A 15063-nucleotide genomic window follows, 5' to 3' on the forward strand; every position below is an offset into this window, starting at 1 on the left:
CAGTTGCTAACAGACACTAAAACAAATTGCTAAGAGGTCTAAGCCTGCTTCTCCTAACCTAACCACCCATGCATTATTAGAACTAGGCGGGATTGTAGTTTAGAAATTGTTAGGCTAGGAAAGCCAGGCTTAATTTCTTAGAGCTTTTTAGCAATTTGTTTTTTAGTGTCTGTTAGTATCTGAATGTGCCTCGCACCGGTTCACGGAGTTCTCCCCACCTTGGTTGAGCTGTACATTTAAGTCAGTTTGTTCACACGATCCTCATCGAAACTACAGCTAAAACTGACAACTGACAGAGTCAGAGGTTGTGGGTGGGAGCAGAAAGGGTGTGTGTCGTCAGTCAACCTTGCATTATCTTCAAAAGTTGTGGAAACTGGTATTTTACCTCGAATGCGCATTTTTGTGTGGTATTTAATGGTATGTTGCTTGTGACTGCACCCAAGAAAATATTTCCCAAATTGTTCTGGGTCCTACTATTTTTTTTCTGGAGTCGTCCCTGGACGCGAGCATGTGGGCCCGCAAAATAATAATAATAATAAAAAAATGGGGGATCAAAACCAACATTTTATACATAATCGTAAAATATCTATAGTTTAAGAACAATCTCGAGCGACAGAGGTCAGAGATACGAAGACAACAGCAACGCCAATGAGGGGAGGAAACGAAAAATCAATCAGCCAGTTTAAGATGGAGAAAGAGAGAAGGAACTTATGACAGAGACGGATAGTGGTAAAACTACAAAAAAATATGCGACAAAACAGCCTTATGATGATCAAGGTCAGTGAAGAGGGTTCTAATTGAGTGACTCTGCGGTCAGTGTTACATCCGAACTGTCTTATGACTTTCTGGACCTTAACCCGCCACATTTTTTTAAGCAGCTCCTGTTCACACAATGGCGGGGCAACACTGACACACGCTCGCATCTACTGCAAGACGTGGTAGCCTTGTATACCTCTTAATGTTTTGCGTATTATTCAATGGCGGCAACTTATATGGACATGTGGGGCTGGACCCCACACAATAAATCGCCTGTTGTTAAATGTTATTTTAGAAATAAAGTCCTTAGCCTTTAGAAAACAAAATGTTTCATCATTATATATTTAAAGAAATCTCACAACTTATAATTGCTGACTGAGTATTTTATTACTCATAATCTCCAATGTGATACTTTTTAGTGTCCTGTATTACTTTCACTATCCGAAGGCACGTAGTCATTACAGGAAAGCAATGGAGGAAACGAGCTTACAACCAGGATGAGAATTGATAGCCACAAAAAGCTCTAAAAAAGAAGCACCGAAAAATACAAAGTAGGCATTAAAGTAGTAAATATGGACAGATTTTCCATCATTTGCCAGGATTAGGTACCCAGAAAGCAGTTATCTTCTAAATAGACACTTATCCTATGACTTAAATTGGCAAAAACAACCATTAAAACATTCATGTATTCATTTCAAAAATGGCCTTAACGGACTTTTGAGTCCACTTTTATGCATAGATAGGTTAATAGGGACTGGACCTACAGTTCAAAATGGCCATTATGTACCTCCACCTGGTATCGAACAAGGGACCCCTTGATTACAAGGTGACGCTGTTATCATCGGGAGGCTGTGAAGCGGTTATTAAGCGTAAAAGCCTACATATTCTGGGCAAAGAAAAAAATACATTTTAAGACAAATGCTCAGCGTACTTATAACATATTTTTGCATATAATTAGAGACCTAGAACAAATCTTCGAGTTCAGCCTGCCCAATGTTTCTCAAAAGTTGGCGTTACTGGCATTATTGACGATCGAAGTTAGGGTTACACAACTTTTGTCACCCTGTAGCTAAATGGTTTACCACTGCTCTGTAAACGCAAGCAGGAACCTAATTTTATATAAGCTTATGTCAAATGTTATGGCTTATTGTCGTTTTCTCTTCCTTACCCGACATAACCTTGGACTAAAGAAGCACTTACCTTACGTTTCCCGCCGCCAGAAGCGCTCACAATGTTCCCAGTTGCACCACCGAACCGAACTGCCCGATATGTTTTCGCGCGCTTTCAATGTCACCGATTGAAATCCCGTTCATCACATGCACACGCGCGCTCCAGATAACCTTATCACAGGTGCAATCGACTCGCGACTGTCGCGGTCATCCGAATACAGCAACCGGCAACCTTCAGGCGATGCGTGTCACGTGGCCTGTTGCCGATTTGCACTCGCTTTCTTCGTCGCTAAGGCGGAACGAATTTCACTTCCTGCATCTAAATGGCTTCTTCCACGGGAGTTTCTTGCGCGCCTCCTTTCTCCATACACTGTAGTGTCATTCTAGTACCGGCCTTTCACCAGCATGCACTTTTGCTAACACTTTTTCCCCACCTTCGCAAATTTGAAGACACGACAAAACACGCCATCTTGAGAGCCTTATATCACAAAAACGGTTAGGATTAAGGAAAAAATTATATGAAGAGAAAAGTTTTGTTTAATCAATTAAAACACTTTTTGTTTTAAACTTTTTCTCGTATTTGCTACGGTTAATCAAATATTTGCAAAAAATCAAAACGGCGGCCAGTTTCCAAGATGGCGACCGTTCAGGTTCGATTTTAGTAGGAGTTTAATATGTTTATTAGGAAGGCAAGTACAGCATTACTCCCAAATTTCTTGCTTGTCCTATTTTACTTAATTTCCTGTAAAATCACCTTATGCAGCTCCGTGGCGGAGTGGTTAGCACAACGTGCTACGGCACTTTGAGTCGCAGGTACGAATCCCGGCCTGCGCATGTGCATTCTTTGTTGTTTCTATTCATAAATTTAATCTTATCATGACACATTCGCATACTCGCGATTAGCCAAAAGTGGCAGAAATGAGAAGGAAAATAAACCAAATCAATCAATCAATCAATCAATGACGTAGCTGTGCAACGTGTCATCAAAGACCGTGACAACTAGACTGCCAAAATTTCATCAAAATATGCCGGGAATGTATGAACGCAGTTGACCACCACTTTGAAAAACTCTTATTATACAAGTTAGTACTCTTTATGCACTTGGGTCCAAGGTTCGATACCCGGTGGAGGCACATAGTGGTTCGAATCCCACTATAAACTGTAGGTCCAATCCCAATTTTCCTTACTGTGCATAAAATGGACTTAAGACACCCACTCAATCAATCAATCAATTGTTATGCATTATTAGTATAATTGTCTGCATGCTACAGATATGTGCGTAGAAATAAGCGAGACGTTACAGATCGAAAATTGTTGATCGTTCAACTTGGTATGGCTCTTGAAAAGGTCCTGTTTTCAACCAGTTCTCAAATGTGTATTATCTTTGAGTCATTCCATACCAAATCAACACAGATATGTGCAATTTCCAACCTGACCATGTCCGATTTTCATGAAATTTGGGGAGTTGAAACTATGAATGGAACTTAGTAACTACGAGAATTTTGAGTCTCGTGCGTCTTGTAATTGTTAAATTATTCAAGGTCAAAGTTAGCATAAATTGTCCTTTTTGAGTCCGCTTAGCTATACTAAATGTTCTGTAACTCCGCCCCTATTTTGCCTATAAAGCTCAAATAAAGCTTATTGTACAGGGAATTGAACAAGCTTTCCAGTGATATATAACAACCCTACCTTTCAATAAAAATATAATTTTGTCACTTGATCTTGATCTTTGACCTTGAATATCTCAAAACACGTCATAACCAAAAATCGTGAAAAAAATATATTTGGTCCCTCATGCCATACTCTTAAACATATCAAAAAATCATTCTGGGACTGTAATGGGATCAGAAGATACAAAATGATATGTGTAACTATGTGACTGATAAAAGCCTCATTACATGAACTATGACGTGTCAAAAGTCCCTTAACACCCTCTACAAAATGTAAAGGAGTTATACTGGTCATGAAAGAAATAGGTTAGGCACAGGGAGATCCCTAGCTGTGCGTGTCAAGCGCAGGTCCGGCATATTGTTGACCGCCATATTGAATTCAAAGCAAAGGAAAGGGGGTGATGTGATATATCAAGTCAGGCTAGAATACTATAATTTAGTTTGTTTGCAAGAAGAGGCAATTTCTATAGTTCGAATAAATCACAAATCGGGCAAGTATCTTATCTGACACACTCGAAGCAATATTAAATTTGGTCTGAAAAATGTTGCGATAACATTCTTAGGACACAGGATGTTCTGAGTGTATACAGAGTGCATCTGATACATGTATTTAATGTTAAATTCTTTTGCAAGGTAAATGTTAGAGGAATCGTGTGATGTCTGTAGTAAAAAGGTCTGCGATTCACTTACTCGCTGAAAACTTGATGGACCATCTTCGCCGATATGGATATTCATAATTGCATATGTTGCAAGGACGGTTGTTACAAAAAAAAAAAAAAAAAAAAAAAAAACAGGAAGATTCGTTAATTTATTTTTCCAGCATGATGGTGCGTAGCCCCATTTCCATAAGGCCGTTCTGAGTTGCCTTCACGCTGGATCGGGCGTGATGGAGATGAAGAATGGCCCCCAATGTCACCGGATTTGCCTAACAGAGACATCTTCCGATGGGCTACATCAAGGATTTTATGTATGTTCCACCCTTACTACAAAAAGCAGAGGACCTCAAGCATAGATTCGAGAAGCTGCCACCACTGTATCAATGATATACTAGAAAGGTTGTGGTATGAGCTTGATTAGCGTGTGAACATCTGCGGAGATACACGTGTGATATTTGCGGAGTTACACGTATCGATTCTTTGTGATGTGAAAACAAGCTTGATGTATTATTTGTACTATTTACGGAATGAATATAGAAAGGTGTTATATGTATACCCTGTACCACAGTATTAATAATTATGTCGGTCTGTAAGCATGACTACATTTCCCTCGTTTAGCTTTATACTTTGTATACCTTCTTCATCACACAAAACTTTCCGTACATTAACTATTTGTAAAGCTATTTTTTTAATAAATACAATATAAATTACAAAATACGTTATTCTTTAAGTTAGATGAAAATAAATATTCCAATTTACACAGTTAATTAGGTCAGAATTACCTGGTGTATTTCACAAGGATCTTGCTTTGGAAATGTAACAATACTTAACCTGCCACCTAGTGTCAAATTATGAAACTACCCATAACTACGTGGTGTTCACATCAAGAATAATTTCTGGCTTGTCACTTTTCGATTCTTCTTCACGAACGAGATAAGCAATTCACAACTTTCACCCGATCCCTTGTTCAAATGTAGCATACGACCTCGACGCTTTCATTGCATAGCAAGTGACGGAAGCTCAATCCATGATTTTTTGTTCGTCCACAAGGAGAAATCAGTCCCTGTTACATGAACAGTTACAAACTTGCAAATTTATATTCGACAGATGGCGCGCGGATGGCTTTGTTTATCACCTTCTTGCTTCAGAATGTAAAATTACATGTGTTCATCCATACATTAATATTTATTCAACGTTACATAGGTAGTTATAACGCATCCAGAAAATTGGGACGTGTTTGCTGTGTGGATGCAGTTAGTGGATGTTTTAGTAATATTTCTCGAGCTATAGTACGGAAAGGTGGTTGTTTTAAAAGTGACGTGTATATTTACTATAGAAAGAAGTTTTCCACTGAAGGACATACCTCTCTCTGTCATTACAGTTGACTTGAGGGTTCAACCGCCTAAAAATTTCCGTGAAATAGTAGTACAAAAGTTGAAACATGTAAAATTAGCTTTCTTTGTTCACTCAAATAACAAAACTCTTATTGTATCACCCACAGATGGAGCAGAATTGCTATAAACAACTATGTTTCTGTTTTTTTCTTCTGTAACTCTTTACTTATACTTTCCCACTCAAGGCCCATTTTTAGCCGTGTAAAACATTAAAACTGAAATAGAAGTGTGTTTTGAATGAATTCATTACAGTTGTACAAAGAAGGGAAACACCGGGGTCAATTTGCTAAGTGCACAGTCATTTGTCCGCTCTCTCAGTATTTCTCCGGTTGCTCCAGAGTGCACCCGAGTTACCATATTAATTTCCCTCCCTCCCTTTGTTGTTTAAAAGTTCAACAACGTTAAATATTGCATCTCTGCTTTTGCTGTGTGACACTGAATAATTTGATTTGATTTGGTGTTTAAAGTCCACTTTGTGCACAGTAAGGCTAATCGGGACTGGATCTACAGTTTAAAGTGGGATCCGAACCACTTGTGCCTCCATCGGGTATCGAACCCGGGACCCCTTGATTACAAGGCGACGACGATGACACTGAATAAAAACGACGACGCTGTGTTGAGGAACTTTTTGGCAACGCAGGGGCAGAAATAAAAGGCGATCAGCTGATTGCATCGCCCACACACCCTTCGTTGAAAACTCGACTGGAGCGACACTGTGGCCGAGTGGCTGTCAAACCTCCGTGGCGGAGTGGTTAGCAGAGCGCGCTACAACGCCAGAGGTTTCGGGTTCGAGGCCCGGGTAAGGCATGGGTATTTGTGTTTGTCCAAATGATAAGAAACTGAGAAACTGTAACAGTTGAAAACTGTAAAAATGAGAAAAAAGTGTGAATGGTGGGGGCTACCTCCGCGTAGGGGGTATTTCCTTAAAAAAAAAAAGTGGCTGGCACATTGCTCCCGGGTTCGAATCCCGCTCGGGCTTGGTCGTTTGTGAATGTCCATTCATCAATTGCATCAATGCCAACATGGATATCATTATTCGAGGTACTTTCACAGACACTGAATTGGTTTTGAATCATGAAAAAAATTACATTGTCCTAAATAGAGAACAGTACCCATCATGCGTCTACAAATCAGATGCGATCTTCGACACTTACAAAAACAGATTTCCCACACAAGAAGACAGATTCAGATCTATAAACATTATAGGAGAACTTTACTTCACCTTCGAGGGCAGTGGAGAAAACATAAAACTGGAAATCACCAACACCTCTGGTGGAGTCACCCTCAACTTTATACAGTGGCGAAAATTTCTCTCTTACTACAAATCCCTCATGGAAGAATTTCAGCAGCGGCTAAATCGTAATCCCTATGTGACTTTTGCTCTTTGGTAGAGTACTTTTCATATATGTAAATCTGATATATATTCTATATTTGTATATTAAATAAAAGTAAACTTAAAAAACTAAACTTCAGTGTTTTATTTGAATCCAAAATATATATGTAATCTAATAAAAATAATTTAAACTTTTTAAATATTATTGCTAAACAGTCACAAGACAACAACATTTTCCCCATATAAATGCTTTTTTGTAGGCTAATAAGGCTCTGGCGTGTGGGCCTATGCCTCCTACAATCCTCTGTAAGGTTCGTGTTGTTCTGTGATTAATCAATATACATGGTAAGCCTAAGCTTTAAGCTTCAATCAGTGGATTTTAGTCCTCATAGACTTATAGTGCTTGTAGTAAAAATAAGGCTCCTATAACTCCTGGTATTAAGAAAACCTGTAATACTTGAAAATACCTTGAATAAAGTCTTTAAAACTAAATAACAACATAGAAAACACTATTTTTCACAAATCTTTATTATTTGCACTAAAATACATTACACATTAATATTTTTATTATTGTACCAACATATAAGTCTTTGAACATTTCTGAATGCGCAACCTTGTTCAGCTGGGGGAGAAGTATCAGAATGATACTTGCACAATCCTCCTTGGAACATACACAAATTCTTAAGAGATGGACAGTTTGCAGTTTCTAAATCAACAATTTTATCAATATTAAACAAATCTTCGATAATTTGGGATTGCACCATTTTCGTTGTTATTGGTCAGAATCTCTTTATTCAACTCTCACAAAAATCCTGTGCTACCATAAGTAAGCTCCGCTTCGCGTATATGCGGTATAAGAGTTTTTACTAGTTCGACATCATTTGAAATTTCACACAACACACTGTAAAAGTCTCTGTATCCTGTCGATTCCTCCTGTGCCTTCAAAGCATCAGCAACATCTTCATGGTTAGCAAAATAATAATCAAAAATATGCCTTGTATTGTCCTGATCCTGCAAATAACACTGGATTCTCTCGCACATCCACTCAACACAATGCTGGCATTAATTCAAACAGCTTTCCCCTTGGCAAATAGGAAAACATTCGGAAATCAGAAATTCATCTTTACAGCATACGCACTCACACTCGTAGAAATGGTTAACAACACAATCGTGGGCTAGTTGGTTGCCTTGATTAGAATAACATCCCCAGCATATAATATACTTGCCAGGTGTATAAAAAAAGGTAAAGTGTTCCCCTGTGCATTGCACCACGCCATGAAGGCGTATAGGGGGTGTGGGGGTAACGCCCCACACTTTCTTGATCCGGTCGTGAGTGGGGGTGATGTGATCAGCATCACGCCCCTAACCGCCTTTACCCCCCAGGGTTTCCCCCGGGTACCCATGTTATTCGACGCTGGGTAGGCGCCGGGGCCGCTTCCACCGTTAGAAAAGTTCCCGGATTTGAACCGGCCGGGGATCGAACCCGGGACCTTGAGCATGGTAGTCAGACGCGTTACCGACTGAGCCACCGCGGCCACTACTTGCCAGGTGTATACCTCTTCAAAGTCTCCAACACACAATCCTTATAGATACAGAGTGTCCGAAAAGTCACGCAACCCGGTGTTTACGACCGTATAACGGAATAGCGAAACGGAATGAGAAGAAACGCTTTCTGCCAAGAGAATGCCCTGTATATTGGGAAAATTTAGAGAGACAAACATATGTAAGAACATGCATGTTTTAATAACAAATAAGCAAAGTGTTGCCAAAGACGGAAAAAAAATATTTGCAAATCGTGTATATTGATGCACAAAACTCACTGAGGTAAATTATTGCAACATTTCACAATACCAACGAACAATTTGGATGGCCATCTAATGAATTTGACAGAAAAAGAACTTTGACGAAGTTTCAAAAACATTGCAGAAGGGAATAAATGGGCTGTTCCAAAAATCGATGTTTTCACAATATTACGAGGGACACTGGCAACACTGTTGGTGTCACGTGTCACTAACAGACGTGTTTCACCTCAGGCTATCACACTAAGGCACTTTTAACGACAAAGGAGAAAGTTGGTTATTCTCGAACATATGCAATAAATTACATACACCTTGCAACCCTGAAATGTGGGTATCGCTACAAATTAAAGCAAATGTTTGAAGTGTCCACCATTTTCTTGAATACATAAGTTGGTTCGCTTGATCATGTTCCCAGATACCTTCCTGAGGGTTGAAGCACCGATATTATTAATTTCCTGTGTAATGTTTCGTTTCAGCTCCTCCAATGTTCTGGGTCCCGTTTGGTATACTTTCCCCTTTAAGTAACCCCACAGAAAAAAAATCTCCAGATGTTAAATCGGGCGAGCGACTGGGCCATAAATCCTTGGATATTAGACGATCACCAAAATATTCTCTCAGCATATGAAGAGATTCATTAGATGTATAGCAAGTTGCTCCATCTTGTTGTAGCCAAACATCACGTTCGTCTTCTTCCAGGAGAGCAATTATGAGATCCATTATGAGATCCCCGTACACAGCACTGTTGTCTCAAAGAATAACGGTTCCACAATACGACGTCTCGATATTCCACACCATACACCGATTTTCGGAAAGTGCAAGGGTAGTTAATGCAACTGATGTGGGTTTTCTGTCGACCAATGCCTGGAATTTTGGCTGTTGACATACCTATCCAATTGAAACCACATTTCAGGGTTGCAAGGTGTATGTAATTTATTGCATATGTTCGAGAATAACCAACTTTCTCCTTTGTCGTTAAAAGTGCCTTAGTGTGATAGCCTGAGGTGAAACACGTCTGTTAGTGACACGTGACACCAACAGTGTTGCCAGTGTCCCTCGTAATATTGTGAAAACATCGATTTTTGGAACAGCCCATTTATTCCCTTCTGCAATGTTTTTGAAACTTCGTCAAAGTTCTTTTTCTGTCAAATTCATTAGATGGCCATCCAAATTGTTCGTTGGTATTGTGAAATGTTGCAATAATTTACCTCAGTGAGTTTTGTGCATCAATATACACGATTTGCAAATATTTTTTTTCCGTCTTTGGCAACACTTTGCTTATTTGTTATTAAAACATGCATGTTCTTACATATGTTTGTCTCTCTAAATTTTCCCAATATACAGGGCATTCTCTTGGCAGAAAGCGTTTCTTCTCATTCCGTTTCGCTATTCCGTTATACGGTCGTAAACACCGGGTTGCGTGACTTTTCGGACACTCTGTATAATTGGAAAAACATGGACATGATGCAATTATTTGACTCATGTCCTTGTCGGTTACTTTGTTGGCGTTATTTCCAGTAATAGATCCTTCCACTCACAGGTACACAAATAAGAACACCTGAAAAATAGAAACATAGTTGTAGTACTTGTTTATATTACGCATATTCATTTCTGTATTTACCTTTTTTGTTTCTTTGTTTTCTGGATTTATATATTATTTCAAAAACTAGTGGAGAAATATACATTCCAGTGGTAAAATCTCTTGCGAGGTACTCACCGCAGTGTGGTTAGCCTTGTTTGTGGAGCTTGAAGACGCCATCTTTCACTAATGGTCCCTTTCAGTCACACATACAAAATTAGAAGCACCTGAAAAATAGTTGTAGTACTTGTTCACATTACGCATATTCTTTTTGGTTTGCATTGACGTTTTCTTCGTTTCAATATTTGCATTTACATATTATTTAAAAACACACTACATAATAAAAATCATTTACCTTAATTATAGCTTCTCTTGAGTTATTTGTCCGAAACTCACGGCCAATAATCACAACTTGATGTCTTCTCTGACACAATGCTTCACAAATACTTCTCAAAATAGCTTCTGCTTGCTTTTACGCAGTTTTTATACCTCATAAGCAAAACTGACGCCTTCTCTGATTGGTTGAAATAAAACCGACGCGTTTTCTGATTGGTGGAAATTAAACCGACACATTCTCTGATTGGTTGAAATATTCTTAACATTAGTTCATCCAAAAACCTAATAGTTATCATCCAAATGCATTAACAAATACACCCTGAAAATAGTTTGAAATATTATACACACCTTAGAACTTTGTAATATCGAATGTGAGATACAAAACGCAATAAATTGAAAATTTAATACAAAGATTTAAAAAATCTCTTTGTAAGTCCAAATTGGAATAACAAATGTTGCCTGAATAGATGAAATTGGTTATTTGAGTAATAATAAGCCTAAACTTGTAAAATAAAAGGGTAGAACTTGACAAAACATACTTTTGCATCCCAAATATAATTGAAAACTTTCTTGAATTGACGAAACACACTTCGTGTGTACAAAGTTTAATTCAAAACACATTTAAAATGTGTTATTTGAGTAAACTTAGAGAATAATCCTGTAAACTTGGAAAATATATCTGTGTGTGTGTGTGTGTGTGTGTCCAAAATGTAATAAAAAAACACTTTCAAATCGTGTTATTTGAGTAAATATTAGGTTAAACGTGTGAAATAAACAGATATAAATTGAAAACTCACACTTTGTGTGTCGAAAATATAACTAAAAGTCTTTCCTAAACAAATGAATTGTGTTATTTGAGTAAAAAATAGGCATAAACTTGTAAATAATAAGTTAAAAGTTTAAAAAATCTCTTTGTAAATGCAAAATATCCTGAATAGATGAAATTGTGTTATTTGTGTAATAATAAGCCTAAACTTGTGAAATAAACAGATAGAAGTTGACTAAGCGCGCTTTGTGTGTCGAAAATGTAACTAAAAGTCTTTCCTGAACAGATTGAATTGTGTTATTTTGATAAAAATAAGCATAAACTTGTAAAATAATAAATTAAAAGTTGAAAAAATTCTTATTTAATTTAAAATATAATAAAAAATGTTTCCTGAATAGATAAAATTGCGTTATTTTGATAAAATAATAAATTAAAAGTTGACAAGACACACTTTGTGTGTCCAAAACTTGAAAAATAAACAATTAAAAATTGAAGAACGCAGTTTGTTTGTTGAAAATATAATAAAAACTCTTGCTAGAATCGTTTAAATTGTGTTATTTGAATAAAAATAAGAATAAGCTGGAAAAATGTTTGACATAAAGTCAAAATTTGGTAAAAAATAAACTCAATATTATGTTAAATAGCACACAGTAACATAAATTTACTACCTAAATCAATAATCAAAGGGTCCTAGGTTCGTTACCCCATGATAAAAGCAAATGGTGAAAACTGTAGGCCCCGTCCCTGATAGCTCTCCCTTCTTGATAGTACAGATAAAAAACCCTTACGCTTCGTTCTCCTTGTTCAAGGTAAAATTTTCGCTCCAATCTAATTGGGTATCCAAAAATCCTTTTTTCTTGTGTACTGGGCAACCTTGGCCTACTTTGACAAAAACCTGTTCTGACATGCAAGCGTTCTAACCTAAAACCTGCGCTAAAGCGTCCTATGCCTTGGAGGCAACCCTGAGCGTCGCGGAAACCGGTTCTACAAGCGACGCATAGCTTCAGGTATTTGACCTAGATCGCGCAGTCTCTGACATCCTTTGTTGTCTGGATCAATCCCTTCCCATTCCCTACGGCGTTGCATACCTTTCCCCTGTTCTTGCGTTCTGATTAACCTTGGGAAAACCGGTTCTGATTGGTCAATCGGGTTCTTTCTTTGTTCTGGCGTTCTGACGTCATTTGACCTTGACCGCACATCCCCCAAATTCCTTTCTCGTCTACCCTCAGCGCGGAGTTCACAGTCTCCTGTTTCAAACCATCGTCTTTCATAACATAATAACGTACATTATTACATACATAGTACACTATAGGCCTAACCATTTATTACCGTTACATATCGCGGGTTCGAGTACCGGGACCGTCTTCTTTCGTACCATTAACACCCTTCATAGCGGTTCATAAACCATAAAAACTTATTTTCAATATTATAAACATTAATATTATCGATTTATACATTACATACTTTGCAGTAACGAATATAAAACCATATGCATAGCGTTTAGTACCTCTAATTACCTTCTATATACATATTTTTCATAAAATAAATAATTATATATTCATAAAAGTTATAAACATGCAAATACATAAATGTAAAGTATTCTAATGATATGCAAATTTATTCTAAATTATGCAAATTAGTTCTAAGTACGTGCAAATAAATTCTAAATACGTGCAAATAAATTGTGAATATTAAATAGCGACCGGCCTTGGCTCAGATATAAGCTACTCAAAACATTTGACCATATGATACCCCGTCCGAAAATTAGTAGTTTTCGAGATAATCGAATTTCTATTGGTTTTTTTTTAAATGACAATTTTCCACATAAAAAGATGAATTGAGAAAAAACTGCTCATTGTATGGAACTTATTTTAGCGTTTTCTGATAGCTAACAAATAAGTGGTTCGTTGAAAAAAAAGTTTTTCCCAAATAACAATCACATGTAAGTAACGGGTGGGTCTAAACTTACAAGTGATGATAAAATAATTCATTCTTAGTTTACTTGGCTACGTATTAATAACAAAAATGGCATGACACGAAGCGTACAAATTACTTAAATTACTTCCTTGTGTCATATGCTATCCAACAAGGTGCAAATGTTGCTAACATTCACATTTGTGTACAAGAACTATTACTTCATTCACCTTCATGTGAATGGAATCAATGAAGAATAAAATTAAAGAACATTACACGTCTTGCTCAAAGTGGGCACCTCCGTTACGAATGCAGGCACGCAGGTTTTTACGGACATTTGTTCTCTTAACTCGTGATGTGATGGTGTCCTTGATGTGTTGACCAGCTGTTAAGATCCTGTCCCTGAGCTCTTCTTGCGAGCAAGCTTTTTAAGCAAATCAACTCACTTTCATTCATATTTTGGAACTTATTATTGCTCGTACACTTTTGCTGCTATAATGGAGATTAACGATAAAAATGGGCTACATGGAGAAGATAAAATGTAGGTAAACATCTAACAAGAAACGAAACCTGAGTGTCCAGTCCATAACATCTTTATCCACGAGCAGATATATCAATACAAATTAATAATAGTTAGTAACATAACAACAACAAGAGTTTTAAGTCAGTTTCCTAGCATAGTGTTTTCTAATAACATATCTGCTTTAGAAACTACTGGTGCTAGTGTTGAAAAAAGACATCATAGAGGACGGATACCGATAACAGCTATTAGAATAATTTCTTGTAATAGCAGAATAGCATAAGTAGATGCATCTCGTGTCGTATTTTTGAACCAATGTAACAAATTCAGTATTCTTCTTCTTCCTTATTCAGGTCTGGGCAACCGAAGCTATTTCTGCGACTATAAAAATTGATCATTCCATCGACGATATGACCTTCCATTTTTCCTCTTAGCCCGTAACTTAATAATTTTCGAGGTATCGTCAGAACATGTTTGTTCCACTTTAATTCATATTCTTGAATTTCTTCCACCATTGTATCAATGTTTAATTTATTTCTGATTTCTTCACTTCTAATTTTGTCTCGTAAGGTTACTCCACTTAAAAACTGCAAATATCTAATTTGTGAACAATTTATCCTAGTGATATCATGTTGACGAAGAGTCCAAAAGAGTGACCCTAATATTTTGACCCAAAAACGAACATCCCAAAGAAGTCAGTTTAATAAACCCATAAAAAAATCGGTAAGGCCTAATTATACAAGTACAGGGTGCCCACAAATGAAGTATAAAACTTCGGAGTGTAATTGTATAGGAATGTGTTTCATTTATTCTTGTTTTCAATATTTGGTTTTGATGATGTGGGTTAAATTACTTTTGTTGTCAAGAGATGGCGTATGTAGTCCAAGTATCAGCTGTTTGCGTGGGCGCCAAGCAGAGAGAACGGTTAACGAGAGAGAAGCAACATGGCGCGAATCGCGGGGACATGCAGCTGGACATTAACAAGAACAATCGTCGTCTGATGTGATCAGTATTGCTTTTCAGTTATTCTCCAATGTAGTGCTTAACAGGTAGAATATAGATATCTTAAAAGAATCAGCGTGTGCATTTGTGATTGTGTTTTCTTCCGAGAATCAACGCAACTCCCTACAGTCATAAAAAATAAAATGGCAATATATTGGAAACAGTTTGACGT

The 15063-nt window shown here is 37.4% G+C and overlaps 1 protein-coding gene across 1 annotated transcript in view; it reads right to left on the minus strand.

Moving 5' to 3' along the window:
* Positions 1-2111, minus strand: part of LOC145997240 (uncharacterized) — a 200230-nt gene extending 198119 nt beyond the window's left edge. Inside the window, exon 1 of the mRNA XM_083134067.1 lies at positions 1957-2111. The gene's annotated coding sequence lies outside the window, so the exon portion shown is untranslated. The remainder of the gene's footprint in view (positions 1-1956) is intronic.
* Positions 2112-15063: the final 12952 nt, after the last annotated feature.

Source organism: Lepisma saccharinum, chromosome 13, assembly GCF_977018435.1.
Source record: "Lepisma saccharinum chromosome 13, izLepSacc3.1, whole genome shotgun sequence".
Classification (NCBI taxonomy): domain Eukaryota; kingdom Metazoa; phylum Arthropoda; class Insecta; order Zygentoma; family Lepismatidae; genus Lepisma; species Lepisma saccharinum.